Here is a 23,836-nt window from a genome sequence, read left to right on the forward strand (position 1 = left end):
ATCAGTCTTTTCCAATGAGTTAACTCTTCACATGAGGTAGCCAAAGTATTGGAGTTTCAGCTTTAGCATCAGTACTTCCAATGAACACCCAGGACTGATCTCTTTTAGAATGGACTGGTTGGATCTCCTTGCAGTCCAAGGGACTCTCCAACACCACAGTTCAAAAGCATCAACTCTTCGGCACCCACCTTTCTTCACAGTCCAACTCGCACATCCATACATGACCAGTAAAAAGACCATAGCCTTGACTAGACGGACCTTTGTTGGCAAACTAATGTCTCTGTTTTTGAATATGCTATCTAGGTTGGTCATAATTTTCCTTCCAAGGAATAAGGGGCCAGGCCAGCAACCTCCAGCCTGTGGGCCAAATCCCACACACTGCCAGTTTTGCTATGGTCTCAAGCTAAGAAAGGATTTTTTTCACTTTTAAATGGATCAGGGGAAAGAAATGGAATGAAGACTATTTCATAACATTTGAAAATTATGTGGCATTTAAATGTTGGTGTCCACCAGACAAGTATTTTGAAACACAGCCATGACCGTTTGTTTACATCGTGTGTATCATTGCTTTCATGTAATGAGGCAGAGATGAGTAGTTGCCATGGAAACCATATAGCCCACAACGCTGAAAACATTTACTACCTGATTCTTTATAGGAAAGTTAGACGATCCATGATCTAAAACGTTGCTGGTTTGTCACCCTGGAGAGTCATGCTCAGGCAATGACAAGCAGTGTATGACAGTGAAACTTTTCTAGCAGGAAGAGTAAGTATTAGGCAACATGAAATAGAGCTTTTTTCTTTTCCGCACTCCTATCTCCCTTTTTAAAATACAAGTTGAGATTTCAAATCCCTATAAATAACTCAAGAATTTACTCTGCATGTTGAAGCAGATAAGTTATCAGGCTGTTTCCATGAACACATCTAGTGAACCCAATTTAAATGCAGCTGAAGGGAACTCATCAAGGTGACTGCAAAACAGTGACATGAACCCATTTTGTGTTGAAATTAGGTAATGAAATTCCAGTAGCTTTGTTTCCTGTCAATGAAGAAATTAAAGTTTGTTTCAGTCTATCTTTCTTTGCAGTGTTAAGAGCTGAAGGTTACTCTAAATATCATTTAGACCAAGGCTATACAAAGAGAATTTTGTGTGGAGATGAGTATGTTCTCTCTGTTATCCAGTATGGTAGCCAGTATGGTAGCCAGTATGGTACAAGTGGCTCTTGTGCATTTGAAATGTGTCTAGTGCAACTGAGGAACTAAATTTTTAATTTTGCTTACTTTTAATGGATTTTTTTTGAAGTGTAGTTAATTTACAATGTTGTCTTAGTTTCAAACATACAGCAAAGTGATTCAGTTACACATATATACGTACATACATATTGATTCAGTTACACATATATACGTACATATATATATATTTCTTTTTCAGATTCTTTTCCCTTAGAGGCTATTACAAAATACTGAGTATAGTTCCCTGAGCTATGCAGTAGGTCCTTGGTGGTTTTCTATTTTATATGTAGTAGGTGATTGCAGCCATGAAATTAAAAGACGCTTGCTCCTTGGAAGAAAAGTTATGACCAACCTAGATAGCATATTCAAAAGCAGAGACATTACTTTGCTGACTAAGGTCCATCTAGTCAAAGCTATGGTTTTTCCAGTGGTCATGTATGGATGCGAGAGTTGGACTGTGAAGAAAGCTGACCGCCAAAGAATTGATGCTTTTGAACTGTGGTGCTGGAGAAGACTCTTGAGAGTCCCTTGGACTGCAAGGAGATCCAACCAGTCCATTCTGAAGGAGATCAGCCCTGTAATTTCTTTGGAAGGAATGATGCTAAAGCTGAAACTCCAGTACTTTGGCCACCTCATGCAAAGAGTTGACTCATTGGAAAAGACTCTGATGCTGGGAGGGATTGGGGACAGGAGGAGAAGGGGACGACCAAGGATGAGATGGCTGGATGGCATCACTGACTCAATGGGCGTGAGTCTGAGTGAACTCCCGGAGTTGGTGATGGACAGGGAGGCCTGGCGTGCTGCGAGTCATGGGGTCGCAAAAGTCGGACACGACTGAGCGACTGAACTGAACTGAGCATGTATATGTTAATCGCAAACTCCTAATTTATCCTTCTCCTCCCTTTCCCCTTTGGTAAACATAAGTTTGTTTTCTGTGTCTGTGAGTCTGTTTCTGTTTTGTGTATATGTTCATTTGGATCTTCTTTTTTTAAGATTTCTCATAAAAACAATATCATATGATATTTTTCTTTCTTTGTGTGTCTTCATTTAGTATGACTGTCTCTAATAGATTTGCATCCATGTTGCTGCAAATGGCATTATGTCATTCCTTTTTTATGTCTGACTAGTATTCCAGTGTGTGTGTGTGTGTGTGTGTGTGTGTGTGTGTGTGTGTGTGTGTCTACACCACATCTTCTCTATCCATTCATCTGTTGATGAACACTTAGGTTGCTTCCATGTCTTGGCTCTTGTAAAGAGTGCTGTGATGAACATTGGTGTGCATGGAATTTCAGGATCATATGTTTAGTTTTTTAAGGAGCCTCCAATACTGTTTTCCATAATGACTGTACTGTTTTACATTTCCACCAACTGTAGAGGAGGTTTCCTTTTTCTCCACACCCTCTCCAACATTTATTTCAACTAAAGTGAACTTCAGTTGAAGTAGCCACATGTACTAATGGCTCCCTTATGGAACAAGACACATCTGGACTCAAGTGTGCCATCTTGTTTTGTTTGCCTTGCACAGAGTTTTAGAAGTTTGACTTTATTCCCAAGACTGGGGGATTATATATAGAGGGCCAATATCTGGCTTCTTATGGAAAGCTGGAGCATCTGGGGACACTGGGGATGCTCTTTCTTGACAAGATATGTGGTCTCCAGTCCCCACTGCTCCCTGTCGGCTTCCACTCAGCCGGCTGCATTGTTTTCATTACCTGCTTGGTCTCTGTTGGCATTTGAATGTATAATCCCTGATCTAATTCCAGCCTGTACTTTTTATACAGGGAGCTAAAGTCAGGAGACAATGAGTCCCTTACCCAGAGCCATCCAGGAAGTAATACTTGGGCTCACACCAGCATCCCTTGACTGCAGTCTCTCTACTCAGGGCCTGATTGAGGTCTCTGGGTGTGTGTAGGCGGTGGGGGGCACTCCTGGGTGGTACCTGGGTGTGTCTGAGCTGCATTCACAAGCCTCATCCTCCCCTCCTTCCAGGTCATGGACAGGGTGGACATTGGGTAAGAGAGGTCTCTGCTTCCTCCCATCTGGGCTGAGTCACTGGGAGTCACAATGGGCAGTGAGGGCGTGGGAAGGAGGGAGGCCTGAACTTTCCTTGGCCATTTCCCTCTCTGATTTCCTCCCTCATTGTTTTCCTCTGACAATTCCAACTGTTGTCAGTGATGGTACATCTGCTAACCCTTTGCTGGCTGCTTCTGCTCCCTGGTACCTCTGTTTCATGGAGTCCTTTTACTCACATGGTTACACTTTTCTTTTTGCACAGGGTTTTTGATTTCCTTCTGAAGTCCTAGTCAGTTCAGTCTTGGGCCGCAATACTTACTTACATTGACAAAGAAAGCTTTGAAATAGTCTTTCAAACTGCAAGAGTTCAGTTTTACTGGGTATTTCTCCAGTCTCTTGTCCTATGCAGGTCAAGGCTAATTCAGAAAGAGGAGGATTAGCTCAGTGATTATGGGGCTGGACTCACCTGGATTTGAGCCCTTGCTCTGCCACTTCCCAGATCAGTGACCTCAGAGAAAATGCCTCAACATCTTGAGACTGAATTTCCTCAAGTATCAAAGAGCTGCTGCCTAGGGCTGTGGGTGAGGAGTAAATCTGATAATGAATGTAAGGTAAAAACTTTAATACATGGATAGAGAGGGTGTAGCATTCATTTTACCGTGTCCTTTTCCAGACGTCTTACACGTGTTTGTCCCACCGTGGGGCTTTCTCTGAGTCTGTTCGAGTGATTCACTCATACTGTTGCCTGTTCACAAAGTACACATGTCTAATATTCCTCTATTCTCACTGAGCTGTGAATCTCAGCCTCAGGAGGAAACAAGATTAGAATGAGAGGTCTAGTGCCTATACTTGGAGGAGAACACAGCTGCCTGCAGAGGCTGGCTGGAGCTATTCCTAAGTACACGCTGTATTGCAATGAGCACCTGTAATGGTGTTACAGTACAGCCCCTTGAAATGTGCTCCACATGAAACCCGACGTCATGGCAGAGCTGACAGCAGCAACGACTGCATCTATTGATCCACCCCCGTTGAAGAGATCTAAGACTATCATTGACTTTTTCTGCCCATGGACGACTAGACTTTCACTGAAGGAACACCTTCTGATTAAAAGGGAAGCATTATTCTCACTAGGTAAGAGGAAGAGGCATGCATTTTCTAAGGTGTGTGCTTCTCAACCAGAGAATGGAAATATGTTAGAGGGAGGGGAGAGTCTTTTAGTGCAGAACTGGCTGCTGCTGTTCATCTGTTCAATCTTATTCTAGTGTGTATCTCTCCATTGTCAAAGCAGTGCCTTATTTCCTCGCGAATGAAGTCTTTTGAGAAGAGTATTGTGTATTTTATACAAGAGCTCATGGTTCTATTAAGATACTCATCTATTACCTGTAATCTTTCTCATTTGGATCCCCTCTCTGTGTAAATGAAACATCACTGTGTGATAACTTCTAGGCTCTCTTTGGATAAAGGAGCATACATGTCATGAGAAACAGTTGAAACTGTTCCAAGTGTATACTCTCTCCCAGGCCAACATCATCCTCGTTAAAGAAATTTAGTGTCATGCAAATCCCAACAAAATCCCACCAGAATCAAGAAATGCCAGATTCAGAAGTTCCAAGGGGAGAGGGATGAAATCAGTGTAAACAAAAGAAGTTAAGCAAGTAGAAATTGTTCTCCACTTCTCCCTTGCATCTTGGAAAAACAAGTAGCAGGTTGTTCTGTTTTCTAGTCTTTTTCTCTGCAGCGCACAGTGTGTGACATGCAGGGTTTCATTGTCTTTGTTCTGCTGCTTTTCCAAATTCTGCATCTTTTTGGAAAGTACGGTGGATTCACCACATGCCCTTGGGATTAATGAGATGATCAAGTCAAACTCTAAAGCTGGTGAAAGAGAAGAAGAGGGGAAACCTTGATATTTCAGCATCTTGCATATTTGTCTCCATTTAAAACCCACTGTTGGGATTGGATGACTTGGGAAAATCTGGCTATGAAGTGGGGTTACGGTGATTTATGACCTTGCACGGGTGCAATTTTGAGAGGGGCAGCCTGGTGGTAAAGTGTTTGACAATTGGTGAGGAAACATGGGGTGCCTAACTGCCTTTGGGCAGGGCATCAGGTGAGGGGAGGTACGGTGTGAGGTTAAGAGATGTGTGTCTGTAACATCAGATTCCCTCTGGGCAAGTCCAGAGTGGCTCAGTGTCCTTGAGTAGGTTTCTTCTCTTCTCTATGACTCAGTTTCCTTCACTGTAAAATCGAGATGATCAGAGCGAAGTCTCTGTATAATTCTCTATAACAGAGTAGTTGGGAGATTAACTGAACTTAAGAACAGGTATTATCTACCTATCTATCTATCTATCTATCTATTAATTTATACCTGCCTTCAGGACTTCCCTGGTGGCTCAGACGGTAAAGCCTCTCTGTCTACAATGCGGGAGACCTGGGTTCAATCCCTGGGTCGGGAAGATTCCCTGGAGAAGGAAATGGCAACCCACTCCAGTACTCTTGCCTAGAAATCCCATGGACAGAGGAGCCTGGTGCAGGCTACTGTCCATGTGGTCGCAAAGAGTCGGACACGACTGAGCAACTTCAGTTCAATTCAGTTCAGTTCAGTTCAGTCGCTCAGTCATGTCCGAGTCTTTGCGACCCCATGAATCGCAGCACGCCAGGCCTCCCTGTCCATCACCAACTCCCGGAGTTCACTCAGACTCATGTCCATCGAGTCAGTGATGCCATCCAGCCATCTCATCCTCTGTCATCCCCTTCTCCTCCTGCCCCCAATCCCTCCCAGCTTCAGAGTCTTTTCCAATGAGTCAACTCTTTGCATGAGGGGTCCACATATAATCAGTGTCATATGATATTTGTCTTTGTCTGAGTTACTTCACTCAGTATGACAAGGTCTAGGTCCATCCATGTTGCTGAAAATGGCATTGTTTTTTTCTTTTTATGGCTGGGTAATATTCCGTTAAAGACACTTGATCCTTGGAAGAAAAGCTATGACCAACTGAGACAGCATATTAAAAAGCAGAGATATTACTTTGCCAACCAAGGTCCGTCTAGTCAAAGCTGTGGTCTTTCCAGTAGTCATGTATGGATGTGAGTGTTGGACTGTAAAGAAAGCTGAACACTGAAGAATTGATGCTTTTGAACTGTGGTGTTGGAGAAGACTCTTGAGAGTCTCTTGGACTGCAAGGAGATCCAACCAGTCCATCCTATAGAAAATCAGTCCTGAATATTCATTGGAAGGACTGATGCTGAAGCTGAAACTCCAATACTTTGGCCACCTTTGTGAAGAACTGACTCATTGGAAAAGACCCTGATGCTGGGAAAGATTGAAGGCAGGAGGAGAAGGGGATGACAGAGAATGAGATGGTTGGATGGCATCACTGACTCGATGGACATGAGTTTGAAACTCTGGGAGTTGGGGATGGACAGGGAAGCCTGGCATGCTGCAGTCCATGGGTTCACAAAGAGTCAGGCACGACTGAGCGATTGAACTGAACTGAATATTCCATTGTATATACATACCACACCCTTACCCATTCCTCTGTTAATGGACATTTAGGTCACTTCTGGAGAAAACCATAATTCGAAAAGATACATATACCCCAGTGTTCACTGCAGCACTTTTTATAATAATCAGGACCTAGAAGGAACCTGGACTGTCTTACTGCCCTTGCTTATTTTACACCCATGTTCCACTCTTAATCTCTCCCTCCTCCCACTTCTACCGACTTTCACTCCCTCGTGCTCTGATTTTTGGGTTATCACACACACACACACACACACAAATAGAGTCAGTGAAATAAAATCAGCCTACTGAAAGTTGGCCCATCCACCATATTGTCTAACTCCAGTGACAAGTTCTTCTATTTCCAGGCATCCTTTCCTTTTTCTTTTTTGTAACCTTTTTTGGTAAATGTTCATTTTATTTTAGAGTGTAGTTGATTAACAATGTTGTGTTAATTTCAGGTTTACAGCAACCTGATTCAGTTATATGTGTATATATATATACATATATGTGTACGTGTATAATTTTTATGTTTTACTTAAATGTATGTTTACTTTAATATAATTTTTAGTATGTTTTAGTTTAATATTAAGTATTATTTTCAATTCTATTTATATTTAAAATAAATATAATTTATTTTAATTATTATTATATTTTGCATTACAACGTGCAGTAGGTCCTTATTCAGGTGTCCTTTACCTGTGACATCAGCATCCTCAGTTTATCTTTCTTTCCTCTGTTGTAATTCAGTAGGTCTTTTGAATCTGCAGTTTAATCCAGTGAGGCTGTTAGCCTGGGTTCTGAAACCAGGCTCCACCCCACTGGCTAGAAAACCTTGTGCAATTTTCTTAACCCTCCTTTGCTTCATCTGAAAAAAAATGGGGATAATGATAGACCCCCTCATAGGGGTGTTGAGCCCATTAAGTGAGCTGATAGATGAAAAGTAGAGTAGTGCTTGGCACACAGTAAGCACTCAATAAATATTAGCCATTGTTATTGTCATCCAGAGAAATGAGATATCTAGCTAGATCAGCAGGTGGGGGATATGCCTGCTGTATTCCTGAGCACTCAGCCACTTGATTCTGCAACTCTGCTGAAAGACAATGAGATTGAGAAATCACTCAGGGGTCTGTTCAGATTTGATACGGATCATTGTTCAGAAGCAGGGCCCTTGGAAATCTTCCACTGTGAGAAGTGTGTGGTGAAACAACGATCTGAGGCTAGTGTATCACTAGCTGGAATTCCAGTGTGAATTACATTACCACTATGCGCCCAGATGGTTGTCTGGGATATTTCAAATTACTCACTGTGTACTTTATGTGATAGAGTTCTTAAGAGTTCCCCTAGAAAGGGATGGAAAGTCAGCTTTGGAACTAAAGACTTTGTTCAGTAGGCAAATATTTTTACGAAATTGAGACAGAACATTTCTAATGCCTCATGCTTCTGACAAACAGATTCACGCTTTGTAAGCAATTGAGCCCATGATTCATATGCTGTGGGCTGAAAAACAGAACTCAGAAACCCAAGGCTATCAACTCCTCCCTCTCCTACTAGGTTTGAATGGTGTTTCTTTATAATCATCCAAAAGTCCCTTGCTTTAGACTGAGATGGAGGGGTCAGTTGTACGTTTTATGAGTTGAGTCATAGTTGTAAGTACTTTCAGGGCAGCAAGAATTTAAAGGACTCCTAAGTTAAACCTTCGTGAATTAAAGAAGCAGTTGAGAATTCAAATGTAGTTTGTACACTGGAGATGTAGTTTGAATACCATGTGACTTAATCCCCACTGTACAGAAAACTGGGACAGTTCATGTATAAACCTGGAGAACTTGTTCTGGTGTATCTGATTTCACGGGGCCACCATGAGCACTTGTCAACCATCAGAGCTAAATGGCAATGTCTCCCTGTGATCAGGCATGCCAGGTCCACGTTGTCACAGGAAAACACCACCTGTAAGGCTCATAGATTTAACTCGGCTGACCCTCTAAGGCTTGCAGCCTCTGTTCCATGGGCCATGTATAGATTTTTAAACACTCAGCTTGTGTGACCCTTCCCGGGAACTTAGCTGGTAAAGAATCTGCCTGAAATGCAGAAAACCCTGGTTCGATCTCTGGGTCGGGAAATTCCTCTGGAGAAGGGATAGGCTACCCACTCCCATATTCTTGGACTTCCTGGTGGCTTAGATGATAAAGAATCTGCCTGCAATGTGGGAGACCTGGGTTTGAGCCATGGGTTAGGAAGATCCCCTGGAGGAGGGCATGGCAACCCACTCCTGTATTCTTGCCTGGAGAATCTCCATGGTCAGAGGAGCCTGATGGGCTACAGTCCATGGGGTTGCAAAGAGTTAGATATGACTGAGCGACTAAGCACAGAACACAGGCTACTGTAGTTTACTATTATAAGAAAAAATGTTCTCCCCTTTTTCATTTGTTCCACAACCTTTCACTTATTTACTTTTATTAAAGGAAAGCTATGCCTTCTGCATATTGTCGTGTTACTTCCCTTCATCTTGTGGCCATTCCTGAGTCACACCTACTTCCTGTGTCCTCAGAGGACATTGGATTGACAGTCCACCCCTAGGTGAAGTGCTTATCCAGAAACAGCCTATACACACACTGCATACACGCATACGCTTGCATTCACACTAACTTGCACCCACATACACTCATACGTATACACTTCTGCACACCCGCTTGCAACTTATACACACTCACATTCATACACACGCACTCACACATTCTTGCTTTTGCACAAGAATGCTGGTAGAATTATGAGAATTCCAGAGCTGGTATCAGACCTTACTTTTTGAACTTGAAATCGGTCAGACTTAGTTGATGGCAAATTAATCCAAAAGGAGTGTCAGGGCAGAGAACAGTCAGAAACGAGAGATGGGCTCAGAGAGGAAGAGGGAAGCTGCCAAGGTTAAGCTTTATCCCTCTGTCCCTTTGCTGCACAGCCTGAGGGCAGCAAGCCAGGATCTGTTTCACGTACTAGGAAATTACGTGTGTTCTTAGGAAATCTGGTGCATTTGACGAATGGGTGGGGTTCTTGTTGACGTTGCTGAAGGGTCTGGGGGTCCTGGAGGGAGAAGAATGCACGTGAGCAGTAGACACCCCAGTGTGAGCTGCAGTAAATAGTGACTGTTCATTGTCTGGTGTAACTGAGAAACCAATTTCAGGTGAGGTTTGATCAAGAGGCCGACACAGTGCTCTGAATTCTCTCTGTTTCGCCCTCTCCACCTGTGGGCTCTGAGGTCATATTTTCTTCCTTTATGGTAGCAAGACTGGTTGTCGCAGTTTAGTCCTCACCTCTTGGCCTCAGGTATACAGAGAAGAGAAGGTACCTTTATCCAGGTCTAAACAGTAGTCCCGAGATTCTCTCTAATGGACCGGCTTACGTCTCAGGTCCACTCACATACTAATTGGTTTATGTCAGTTAGGTTTTCTTTTAATATGAGGACTGGGGCCATTCATGGGTTGTGTGAGGGTGGATTACGTATGAAAAATGGGATTTCACACCACAGAGGATGGATCTAGTGGCCCTTTGGCTGGAGCTCATTATCTTCTTTAGGCTTTGTTGGGCCCATGGATGACTCACTGCTTCCCCTGGCCCGGAGTCACCATAAACTTTCTGTTCTAGACACATGGAAATGGAGCCCTGCTAATTAAGAGCCTCCAACAGTGGAAACAGTGTCAGACTTTATTTTGGGGGGGTTCCAAAATCACTGCAGATGGTGACTGTAGCCATGAAATTAAAAGACGCTTACTTCTTGGAAGAAAAGTTATGACCAACCTAGATAGCATATTCAAAAGCAGAGACATTACTTTGCCGACTAAGGTCCGTCTAGTCAAGGCTATGGTTTTTCCTGTGGTCATGTATGGATGTGAGAGTTGGACTGTGAAGAAGGCTGAGCACCGAAGAATTGATGCTTTTGAACTGTGGTGTTGGAGAAGACTCTTGAGAGTCCCTTGGACTGCAAGGAGATCCAACCAGTCCATTCTGAAGATCAGCCCTGGGATTTCTTTGGAAGGAATGATGCTAAAGCTGAAACTCTAGTACTTTGGCCACCTCATGTGAAGAGTTGACTCACTGGAAAAGACTCTGATGCTGGGAAGGATTGGGGACAGGAGGAGAAGGGGACGACTGAGGATGAGATGGCTAGATGGCATCACTGACTCGATGGACGTGAGTCTGAGTGAACTCTGGGAGTTGGTGATGGACAGGGAGGCCTGGCGTGCTGCGATTCATGGGGTTGCAAAGAGTCAGACACAACTGAGTGACTGAACTGAACTGAACTGAACTGAACTGAAAGTTGTGTTACTTTCCTTTTCCATGAATTCTTTTCTGAATTTCTCCATGGTCCAGCAGATTTGCCCCTCCAGCTTCAAGAGAGATGTTTAAACATATCGCTCTGGGATAGTGATTGAGTCAGAATTTGCTAGTAACCTACTCCTTCCTTTCGTGGCTTCTGCTTTACTAATAAGTGCTGAACCCAGTGAAAGCCAGTGTCTTGCTGAGACAGTTTGGGTGTTAAGAGGATGTTGTCAGTCTTGTTGAGTCGCCCAGTCATGTCCTACTCTTTTCGACCCCGTGGACTGGAGCACGCCAGGCCTCCCTGTCCCTCACCATCTTCCGGAGTTTGCCCAAGTTCATGTTCATTGCATTGGTGATGCCGTCCAGCAGTCTCATCCTCTGACACCCTCCTCTCCTTCTGTCCTCAGTCTTTCCCAGCATCAGGGACTTTTCCAATGAGTCATCTGTTCTCATCAGAGGACCAAAATACTGGAGCTTCAGCTTCAGCATCAGTCCTTCCAGTGAATATTCAGTGTTGATCTCCCTTAAGATTGACTGGTTTGATCTCCTTGCTGTCTAGGGAACTTTTAGGAGTCTTCTCCAGCACCACAGTTCAAAGGCATCAGTTCTTTGGTGTTTTGCCTTCTTTACGGTCCAGCTCTCACAACTGTACATGACCACTGGGAAGACCACAGCCTTGACTATATGGACCTTTGTCGGCAGAGTAATGTCTCTGCTTTTCAGCACACCGTCTAGGTTTGTCATCGCTTTCCTGCTGAGAAGCAATTGTCTTCTGATTTCATGGCTGCAGTCACCCACCATCCACAGTGATTTTGGAGACCGAAAAGGGAAAATCTGTCACTCCTTCCACCTTTTCCCCTTCTATTTGCCATGAAGTAATGGGGCCAGATGCCATGATCTTAGTTTCTTTTTTTTTTTTTAATATTTAGTCATAAGCCAGCTCTTTCACACTCCTTTTTCACCCTCATCAAGAGGCTTTTTAGTTCCTCTTCACTCTCTGCCATTAGAGTTGTATCATGCGCAAAACTGAGGTTGTTGATGTTTCTTCTGCCTATCTTGATTCCACCTTGTAACTCATCCAGCCTGGCATTTCTCATGAGGTGCTCATTGTATAGGTTAAACACAGGGTGACTGTAGGTAGCCCTGTCATACTTCTTTCTGGATTTTGAACCAGTCAGTTGTTCCAAATGGGATTCCAGCTGTTGTTTCTTGACCCACATACAGGTTTCTCAGGAAACAGGTATGATGGTCTGGTATTCCCATCTCACTAAGAGCTTTCCACAGTTCGTCATGATCCACACAGTCAAAGGCTTCATCGTAGTCAATGAAACAAAAGATAGATGTTTTTCTGAAATTCCCTTGCTTTCTCTATAATCCAGGAAATGTTGGCAATTTGATCTCTAGCTCCTTTTCCTTTTCTAAACCCAACTTGGACACCTGGAAGTTCTTGGTTTGCAAAATGCTAAAGCCTAGCATGCAAGATTTTAAGCATGACCTTACTAGCATGGGAAATTAGTGCAATTGTCTGATGGTTAGCACGTTCTTTGGTACTACCCTTCTTGGGAATTGCGATGAGGATTGACCTTTTCCAGTCCTGTGGCCACTGCTGGGTCTTCCAGATTTGCTGACATAATGAATGCAAAACCTTGATGGCATCATCCTTTAGGATTTTGAATAGTTCTGCTGAAATTTCATCACATCCACTAGCTTTATTAACAGCAGTGCTTCTTAAGGCCCACTTGACTTTGCACTCCAGAATATCTGGCTTTGGGTGACTAACCACACCATTGTGGTAATCCAATTCATGAAGATCTTTTTTATACAGTTCTTCCATATATTCTTTCCATCTCTTCTTGATCTCTTCAGTGTTTACTAGGTCTCTACCATTTTTATCCTTTATTGTGCCCATCTTTGGGTGAAATGCTCCCTTGATGTTTCCAGATTTCCTGAAGAGATCTCTAGTCTTTCCCCTTTTGTTGTTTCCTTCTATTATTAAGCATTGTTCATTTAAGAAAGGCTTCTTGCCTCTTCTAGCTGTTTTTGGGGACTCTATGTTTAATTGGATGTACCTTTCACTCTGTCCCTTGCTTTTTGCTTCTATTCATTCTTCTGCTATTTGTAAAGCCTCCTCAGATAACCACTTTGCCTTCCTGCTTTTCTTTTTGAGGGGGATAGTTTTGTTCACCACCTCCTGTACAATATTACAGACCACTGTCCATAATTCTTCAGGCAACTCATTAACTAAATCTAGTCCCTTGAATGTATTTGTTACCTCTACTGCAAATTCACATGGGATTTGATTTAAGTCATATCTTCCTGGCCTATTGTTTTTCCTAGTTTTCTATAGTTTAAGCTGAATTTTGCCATGAGAAGCTGATGATCTGAGCCACAGTCAGGTTCAGGCCTTGTTTTCACTGACTGTATACAGCTTCTCCATCTTTGGCACCAAAGAATATAATCAATCTGATTTCAATATTGACCATCTAGTGATGTCTATGTGTATAGTTGTCTCTTGTGTTGTTGGAAGAGGGTGTTTGCTATGACTAGCATGTTTTCTTGGCAAAATTGAGTTAATCTTTGCCCTGCTTCATTTTGTTCTCCAAGGCCACACTTGCCTGTTACTCCAGGTACATTTTGACTTCCTACTTCTGCATTCCAATCCCCAGTGATGAATAGAAGATTTCTTTTAGGTGTTGTCGGTCTTCATAGAACTGATCAACTTCAGCTTCTTTGGCACTGGTGATAGGGGCATAGACTTGAATTGTTGTGTTGTTGAATGTCTTGCCTTGAAAAGGAATTGAGATCATTCTGTCATTTTTGAGGTTGCATCCAGTTACTATATTTCAGACTGTTTTGTTGATTTTGAAGCCTACTCCGTCTCTTCTATGGGATCCTTGCCCACAGTAGTAGATATAATGATCATCTGAATGAAATTCGTCAATTCTCACCCATGTGAGTTCTCTGATTCCTAGGATGTTGATGTTTATTCTTACCATCTCCTCCTTAACCATGTCCAATTTTCCTTGATTCATGGGTCTAATATTCCAGGTTCCTGGACAATACTGTTCTTTGTAGCATCAGATTTTACTTTAATCCGCAGACACATCCACAACTGACTGTCGTATCCACTTTGGCCCAGCCACTTCATACATTCTGGGACTATTGGTAATTGTCCTCCTCTCTTCTCCAGTAGCATATTGGACACCTTGAAACCTGAGGGACTCATCTTTTAGTGTCATATCTTTTTGGCCTTTTATACAGTTTATGAGGTTCTCATGGCCATTATACTGAAGTAGTTTGCCATTTCCTTCTCCAGTGGATCACATTTTGTCAGAACTCTCTGCTATGACCCATCCATCTTGGGTGGCCCTGCACAGCATGACTCATAGCTTCGTTGAGTTATACAAACCCCTTTGCCACGACAAGGCAGTGATCCGTGAAGCGAGGTAGAAGACTAGACGCTACCCAAACCCCATGAAGAGCCAGGGACTGTTTCTAAAGATGCTGCATATGTGTTTCTTATTAATAACCTTGGAAAGGAGGTGATATTCTCGCCATTTTGTTGTCAATTTAGGTGCTGAGTTGTATCCGACTCTTTGCGACCCCATAGACTTAAGCATGCCAGGCTTCCCTGTCCTTCGTTAACTCCTGGAGTTTGCTCAAACTTATGTCCATTGAGTCAGTGATGCTATCTAACCATCTCTCTATTTAACAGAAGACAAATCAGAGTAAATAATTCCTCCAAGGCTGTAGAGCAGATAGAGCAGAACTAGGACTTCCCCCCCACATTGGGTAGAATCTAACTTCAAACCTCAGCCTTTCACTAGCCTCTGTCTGTATAAACACACTCTGAACTTTTGTCCTCAGTGGACCTTTGTGGGCAAGCTGCCCAGTTCTTCCCCTCCCTGCTTGAACTCTGCCCACCCCATCATCCTTGCTCTAAGAGTGACCGTGGCCCTCTGCCAATATACATGCAGTATCTCCAGATGCTGGTAGCCTCCACCTGAGGAGAGCTGGTCTTGTTTCCTGACCCACCCAGACCTAACCTGCCCAGCCAGTGCAATGAGCTGTGACCTTCCTGATTTCATTTCCCCGTTTTACAGCATTTTCCATTCAAAATGTACATGTCCCATGTCCCTCTCCTTCACAGCTATGCTCTTTGTTAGCTAAGATGCTCCCTGAAAGTTGGTGGGTTTGCATTGCTGGTTATTAATTGAAAGGAATATTTCATGTCCCAGAAATGCAGGATCCTCCACCACTTCCAGAGAAATTTTTCTGAAACATACTTCCTCCTGATTTCACCTTTCAATTTTATCTGTGTTATATCCTACCCATAGCTCTTATAATCTTGATCTGGTATGAACTGGCCACAGCCTGTTTTTGTTAATAAAGTTTTACTGGCATATAGCCACACCATTCATACATGGATTGTCTCTGGCTAGCTTCCCACTAGTGTGACAGAGTTGAACAGGCACAACTGAGACTATGTCCTGCCAAGGCAAAAATATTAGCTATCTATCCCTGATTTGGGCCTTCCCTGGTGGCTAAGCGGTAAAGAATCCACCCACATGCAAGAAACTTGGGTTCAATCTCTTGGTCAGGAAGATCCCCTGGAGAAGGAAATGGCAACCTACTCCAGTATTCTTGCCTGGAGAATCCCATGGACAGAGGGTTGCAAAGAGTTGGACACAACTGAGCGACTAAACAGCAGTGACAATTCCTGATCTACGTCAGTAAGATCAGTATATACTCCTCCACAAACCCCTAACAGCTTTTTGTTCATGTGGCCAGGAATAAAAACCTCCCAATGCCTGGACTCTAGGAAGGGAAAAAAGAAAAAGAAATCAAGTGCCTGATGTTTGTAAAGGAAAAACAGTCTTGTTCACAGCCTGGTCCATGCTGACACTTCTGTGGCCCCTCCCTGTTTCTGGAGCCCTGAGAGACACTGCTAATCAATCACCGCACTCTTTCCAACTGAGCCTCAGATTCTTCAAAGCAATGCCCAGGCTGCCACTACCAATCAATCAGAGTCGGCATTGAAGTAGAAACTATTTTCCATCTGTGGTCCAGAGAATCACCTTAGACAACAATCATGTTTATAAATAATCCTTGCACATCCTTTGGGTTGCCATGTCAGAGACGGACACGCTATCTCCCTTTAAGTCCAGAGTTGGAACTTAATCCACTGTTTTCTGTTTCTTTGATTAAGCACCAGATGAAGTTGTTAGCTTGCGATAAGGAATCATGTTATATGAAAAAATGCCTCCACTTCTTTTTCCTTAAGAGATTCATTACACTGTGCAGTGCTCGCACTGTGAGAGGTACCCAGGAACTGAGGCCCACTGAGAATATTCTTGAGTAGCATATCAATGTCATTCTCATTGAGTGGCTTCCTAGGTGGAATCACTGACACTGTTCCTGCTCTCTCTCTCCCATGGCTAATCCATTCTCTTTTAGCCAGGCTCCTGTTGAATTCATAATAGGTAAAAGCACATATACAGTGTTGCCAGGGACTGAAATGGAGGTATCTCTATCACCACATCTTCCTTAAAGCAAGCCGAATTCCGGGAAGTTCCTAAAAGACTCTCTTTTCAAATGCTGGAGCAGATACCTGCTCAACCACAAACATTAACCACAGTGGGTAGGAATTGGCTAAAGACAGGTATCCATTGACAGGTGTGGGGAGCTGCCCCATAGACCGTATTTACTGCAACAAAACTGACCCTGACGGAACCAGCTCCTGAGAAGGTGACAGGGAAGTCGCAAATGAGAGAGTGGCATCGCTTAGCAGTTTCTCGCTACTTTAATCTCCAGAAGTTGGAGAAGAGGCCGGGAAGGAAAGCGAATATTTTACAAAGGAAACGGGGCTTAAGCGGGCAGTTGGTTAGAGAGACTTGTTCCTTCTTACTGGCTAGGGAGCATCTGAGCTCTAAGGAATGATAGCTATTCACTGGAAGAATCCAGACGCCCTGGGAAAGTTTCTTTGAGCCTCACACCGTTGGCATCTTGACAGCAAAGTTTTATGCACCGTGGTAGTGTTGACTGGAATCCTGCCGAGCTTTTCCAAGAGCCATTGTTCATCAAATTTGGGGCTTTAAAAGTTGAGCCATTGAGAGTGTGAGCATGCCTTTGGTCATTTAAAAACATTAAGCCGACCTTGGGAAAAGGTTTTAGCATTTGCACCTTGTGATTTTTTTGTGTCCTACTTCTGGAAATAGTGTAAGATTTGCCTTCCCAAATGGCAATGATGAGGACCTTTTTAATGATGGTTTAAGCTTTTAGGTTTATGGGATTTCAATAAAATTAATAATGTGGTGTTGCTGATATTCTTTGAGTGAAAAAAGCAATGTACTCTTTCCTGGAACAGATAAAGAATTTAATAAGTATTATACCCAAGGTGCTGTATAAGCAAACATTAAAAACAGAAGATAATATTATTTAAAATCACATTAATATAAAGGCTGTTACTGTTCATATGGTGCATATCTTAGGGTACTCTTTCAACAAGAGGAACCAAGTTCAATTAAAATTTCAGTTGGATGGGCTGTCGTGGAACTAGAAGGCCCTTTTTGCAGACCAGAAACCTAATTTGTCTTTGTTGTTAAGTGGCTCAGTCATGTCTGATTCTTTTGTTATCCCCATGGACTACAGCCCACCAGGCTCCTCTGTCCATGGGATTTTCCAGGCAAGAATACTAGAATGGGTTGCCATGCCCTCCGCCAGGGGATCTTGCCAACCCAAAGATCAAACCTGCATCTCCTGCATTAGCAAGTGGATTCTTTACCACTGAGCCACCAAGGAAGCCCACTAGAAAGCCAGATACCATGGATTGTTTAATTTCTGGCACAAATGAGGGAAGGACTGGGGAATAAGGTATTGGAGTAAGCTTGATGTCATGGTGTGTTCCAGAGCTTGGGAACTGCAGCTCAGCCATGGTTCTGCCTAAGCTTGGGGGCTAGTTTGCCTCCTGGGCAAGAGACTTTGTAGAAAACATACGTTGTTTCTGCTGCTTGCCAGCCCATTATCTCCTTCCTCTGGTATGGGAACTTCCTTCACCGCAAGAAAAGTTCTCTCGGCACTTTCAACCAAGTTGTTCAGTAGGGGCCTGCCAATCAAGATACCCTGCCCTCCTGGACCGTGGAAGGGCTCCTGCTTCTGGCTGAGCCAGTTACTATACTTATACCTCCTCCCTGCACCCTGGCCACAACTGGCCACAATCCTTATGAGAACCATTCAGCATCCTTTGCATGACTTAACCTATGGGAGCTGGCAGGGAGTGTCCTTTCCTCTCTGATTAATAGGCTATAATGGGCTTCCCTTGTGGCTCAGCTAGTAAAGAATCTGCCCACAATGTGGGAAACCTGGCTTCGATCCCTGGGTTGGGAAGATCCCCTGGAGAAGGGAAAGGGTATCCACTCCAGTATCCTGGCCTGGAGAATTCCATGGACTCTTTAGTCCATGGGGTCGCAAAGAGCTGGACACGACTGAGTGACTTTCACTTCACTTCACTTTTTCAATGATATGTACCTGGAGCTGCCTGCCTTTGGTTGTAGTTTTTACCTTGCTAAGGTAGCACACCCAAAAGAATGAATGAACCCCACAAAGGAAGCTGTGGCCAGGGCAAGGAGAAAGAAAAAGTTCTTGGCATCCACAAGGCGTGTTCTATCCTGCCTGTTCCCCAGTTTCATCACAAAAGCCCATAAATATCCTGTTTTGCTTAACTCAGAATTATGTTTCTGTCATTTGCAAGCAAACAGCTTTAACAAATAAAGCTAGCACCCCAAATTTCTCTCCTAGGCTCATGGACTGCATTTCTAACCCTTTCACTCCTGCCTGCTTTGGCAAGCTTTCTTTAGTTGCCTGTTACCGTGTGAGCACTGTGATGGGCCCTGAAGATAGGAAGAGAGTCAGGTAGCGAAATCTGCTTAGGCACATAGTCGTGGTCCCTGCCCTCTTGGGACATGAGTGGGCATAACAAGACCTCTTGCACCTTGTTCCATCCCTGTGGAGTTTGGGGTTATGAACCATGGACTTGCCTTTCCCTAGGCCTTGTCCTCCTCTGTTGATGTCCTCATTCCCAGCTGCTCACGTGAACTTGGCTTTCTGTCTTTCTTGATGTACTCTGTACCCAGATTTATTCAGCACAAAGTACTAAATTCACTGCTCCGTCCTAACTCTTGGCCTTTGGGTGAGTTTTTCAAGTCTCTGAATCTACCCTGCCACCTTCTAACCTCTCTAAGCCTCAGGTTTGCCATCTGTAAAATGGAGGTAGCAATAGTACCTGTTTCATAGTTGTGGTGAAGATGAAATGCTTAATGGATGCTTCATAACAAAAAAATCAATATACGGTAGGAGAAGTGATTATCTGATACTTCCAACTCATAAACAGATTTAAATGTAGTATCACATTCATTTCATCTTTTGTATGAAAGAAAATAAAGCTATAAAAAAGATTTTTAGATTAGAAGGGCTATACATTTTTTATTTTAATTTTTCAGAATTATATTATTGGGCAGAAAACTCATGGGAAAAAATAATTATGCCATGTATTTCCTTTTCATACTGTTAATGGGGTTCAGAAAACTGAGATCATGGCATCTGGTCCCATCACTTTATGGCAAATAGATGGGGAAACAGTGGAAACAGTGACAGACTTTATTTTTGGGGAGGCTCCCAAATCACTGCAGATGGTGACTGCAGCCATGAAATTAAAAGCTATGACCCACCTAGACAGAACATTAAAAAGCAGAGACACTACAGCTTCAGAGAACTTGTCCACCATCCAGTGAGCAAGGAGGCCTGGACCAAAGCCTCGAGGGTATGGCCCTCTTCTGCGCTTGTTCCCTCCCTGTGGGCTCTACCTTGGCCCTAGAGACGGTGATTGCTGCTCATATCTGCTATTCTTGTGTTCTTTAGAGTTCTCTTTACTCCTTACGAGCCAGTCTCCCATTACTTCAATCCCCCGCTAGAGTTAATGATTCTTTATATTACATTTTCCCTATTAAAATTGTAAAATAAATCAATGTAAATTACGATTTAAGTACATTACATTTTGAATTACTTTTCTATAAGTTGTGAGATGTGTGCTGAAGTCCATTTTTCAGTTCTTCATGTCCGTTTGTTGTGGTTTTATTTCTTCTTTTCCAATATCTTTTTCTTGGGATTTTATTCATAGACAATAATGTCATCCACAAATATGGAAAAAAATTTTATTTTACAAAAAAATAAAAATAAAAAGCAGAGACATTACTTTGCCAACAGAGGTCCGCCTAGTCAAAGGTATGGTTTTTCCAGTAGTCGTGTATGGATGTGAGAGTTGGACTATAAAGGAAGCTGAGTGCCAAAGAATTAATGCTTTTGAACTGTGGTGTTGGAGAAGACTCTTGCGAGTCCCTTGGAGATCAAAACCAGTTAATCCTAAAGGAAATCAGTCCTGCATATTCTTTGGAAGGACTGATGCCGAAGCTGAAACTTTGGCCACCTGATGCGAAGAACTGACTCATTAAAAAAGACCCTGATGATGGGCAAGACTGAAGGCAGGAGGAGAAAGGGACGACAGAAGATGAGATGGGTGGATGGCATCACCGGTTCGATGGACATGAGTCTGAGTGAACTCCGGGAGTTGGTGATGGACAGGGAAGCCTGGCATGCTACAATGCATGGGTCGAAAAGAGTCGGACACGACTGAGTGACTGAACTGAACTGATGTATTTCCTGTTTGTCTTTTTTTAAAAAAAGGATCTAGAAAAAAATACGTTTAGGAATAGATTTGTCTCTGATTCTAGGTAGAATTAAAATGTGCAAAGGGGGACCAGTGTGTGTGTGTGCGCGTGCATGTGCAAATATGTGAGTGTGCACATGTGTATGTGTATAAAATAGAGGAAGAATGCTATATTTCACAGGTAAAGTGCATATGAACTTGTAAGGTCTGACTGTGTCCTTAAACCACTTTTATTTTCCATGTGATCGCGTTAAATGCATATTTAAGATTTCTACACTGGAAAACCTGTTGAGCCTGTTTCTCTTCTCTGCGAAGGATCCTGTGACTGTATTTGAATAGTTCCTGATATCTCATAGTCCTAGGGGGCAGCAGGAATGGCAGGAATGGAGTCTACTCTTCCACTTACCTAGTGAGAAAATGTTCTCTTCTTCCTTGTTGAAATCCTTGTCACTGAACGCGTTTTCTTTGCTAGGAAAGGGCCTCTGGTAGAAAGCTCCCTTATGTGGCATCCCCTGCTGCATTTCCTGTTACACGAATTCCTTCCTTGCTCAATAAAAGTAATTTCTCAGTTAGGCCAGTTTTTGTTTTTGTTTTAATGAGCAGCTTGGATACATGCATATATTTAATAATGAAACAATTCGACAACCAAAAAAAAAAAGAAAAATTCACAAGACCGCAGTGCTGTGGAAGAAAATGAGACATCAGTATAGCAACTGACCCAGAAGGCTGCATGATAAGTACATCAAAGACAGACTTGACTAGGACAGTATTGTATGCTCTTCAAATGGAGAAGTATCCACTTATTTGATTGCTTGGAAGCAGGCCGCTTTATTGTATGCTGCATGGAATGGAGGCAAAGAGCCAGGGAAGGGAGAGATGGGAGAGGGAGAAGAGCAATATAGAATCCAGGGTAAGCAGATAGAAGAGACTGAGATGGAATTACAAAGAGATGACTGTAAGGCTTTTTGTTTCCTCTGCAGCCTAAACTAAACCTGTTCCAAGTCTTTGTCAAATTCAGTGATCACAGGAGTAGCACTAGGCGCTATGAAGGAATGGTGGAGGAAGTAGTTTACAAAGTAAAAGGATACCAGGGGTTCCTCCTCCCAGGGAGCTTAGAACCTATGTGGGGAGACAGGTTCCACACACAAAGCTACTATAAAACATACTTACAAAGTAACATAAATACAAAGAAATATACATATGAATAAACAGTATTTGAAAGCTAAAAGGTACTGTGTCAATAAGTGTTCAGAAGCCGCTAGGTCAGTCCAGGAAGGCTTTCCAAAGGAAAAAAATATGGACTCCGTGAGTATAACAGTAGTGTGCGGTAGGGCGTGTGCAAAGGCGTAGGAGTGGAAGCACATATGTTATGTGCAGTAAGCAGATTAGCTTGATAGAAAGTCTAAATAGGTCTCCTTAAGAAGTGAGTGGGATAAAACTGTAGGAGTCTATTTGGTGAAAGACACTGACTTATCAATGTTAGGTCTGGTCCCTAAAACAAAACAAACAGGGAAAGATGTTTTCTCTAGATAATGATACGAAGTGGCTATAGGTCCAGGAGCAACTCCACTGCTCTCAAAAGTTTTGTGGTTACTCTGAAGCAAGACAAGCTAGAAATGGGATGGTGGAGAAGTGTTCATCATCCTTGAGCAGCTCAGGTAGAAGGAACTGCCTTCTGCAACAATTCTTGCATAGTGGCAAGTGAAAAACCTCAATGAAATCCCTAGACTTAGGCCCTACGGCCCAACAGGCAGCCAGATCCCAGTCACCTCAAGGGCTCAAGCAGAATGCCCTAGACTTTTGTTACTAATTCTTGGTGGGGAGTAGATTGTGTCTGCTTATAAAAGAATTTATTTTTGAAATGCCATGACAATCAGCTTTGATCCTTACATTGTACAAATTAAAACAGGAGGATGAGAAGAGCCCTAATTTATAGGGAATGCTCATGCCCCTGAAGGACAGGCCAATAACGGCCCAAATTCGCTTTAAGTGGAGAGGCAAAACGTCACACCTTGAAAAGAGGCTTTTCTCAGCCAAAGCATGTAAGACCTCTTTCTTTAAGCCTATTGATCTGAAGCTGTTCCAGGAAGGAAAAAAAAGAGTCCAGACCAGTTGTTTAGCAGCAGACACAGTCAGCCCCCGTGTCCCGGGAGCCCCGCTGGGAGGCACTGGGTCCCACTGAGGTTGAAATACACTGCTGGGGGCCAATCTTGATGCCATTTGCCTCACTGTGGACATCAGATAAACCCTGCTGATTTTCCTATATATGTCTTTGGCTGTGTTAATGAAGGCCTCCGCAACATTGCAGGCTGTTTGGGTTGAAGTTTCCATGAATATAAGTCCATGTTCCCGAGCAAAGCCTTCTTCTTCTCTCTTCGCATCCCTACAGGACTCTAAGTTACTCTTTTTCCCAATCAGCATGATAACCATGTTGGAACTAGAGTGCTGCTGGGTATCCTCTAACCATGGGGTCAGGTGGTTGAAAATTTCACGCCTTGTAATGTCGCACACCAGCAGTGCACCAGCTGCTCCCCTGTAGCAGGAATGGGTGATAGAACAGAAGGATTCTTGTCCACCCGTATCCCAGATTTGCAGCTTGATTTGTCTTCCATCAATGCTGACCATACGGGCCCCAAACTCCACGCCTATTGTGAAGTCGTGGACCATGGTTGGAACTGCTTGTCTGTAAACTGCAGGAGACATGACTTCCCCACACCTGTTTCCCCAATGATGATGTACTTGAAGAGATAATCATAAGTCATTGTCCCTTTTCCTCTGGATTCCATATCCGCCCAGCTCCTTAGGCCAGCTTTTTTAATAAGGATGGTGACAATCCTTCTGAGTTGTTGGACATTAGGGTGGGTTGGTGAGTGTGAAATTCATTATGACAATGTCTGAAACACAACTTCTTAAGAATATCATGAAGGCGTCAATCTTTTCCAAGAAATGTCTGTGCCCATTTCAAGCCCCTGAAATCATGCCAGACCTCAAAGCACCTCTGTGATCTGAGCAGTTCACATAAATGAAGTGGTGTGGATCTTACCTAGCCCTTTAGCTGTA

At 43.1% G+C, this 23,836-nt stretch overlaps 1 pseudogene; it reads right to left on the reverse strand.

Annotated features, from left to right (window-relative positions):
- Positions 1-22,892: 22,892 nt before the first annotated feature.
- On the reverse strand, positions 22,893-23,538 carry LOC138087705 (ras-related protein Rab-2B-like; annotated as a pseudogene).
- Between the last annotated feature and the right edge of the window lie 298 nt (positions 23,539-23,836).

Source organism: Capricornis sumatraensis, chromosome 10, assembly GCF_032405125.1.
Source record: "Capricornis sumatraensis isolate serow.1 chromosome 10, serow.2, whole genome shotgun sequence".
Taxonomy (NCBI): Eukaryota; Metazoa; Chordata; class Mammalia; order Artiodactyla; family Bovidae; genus Capricornis; species Capricornis sumatraensis.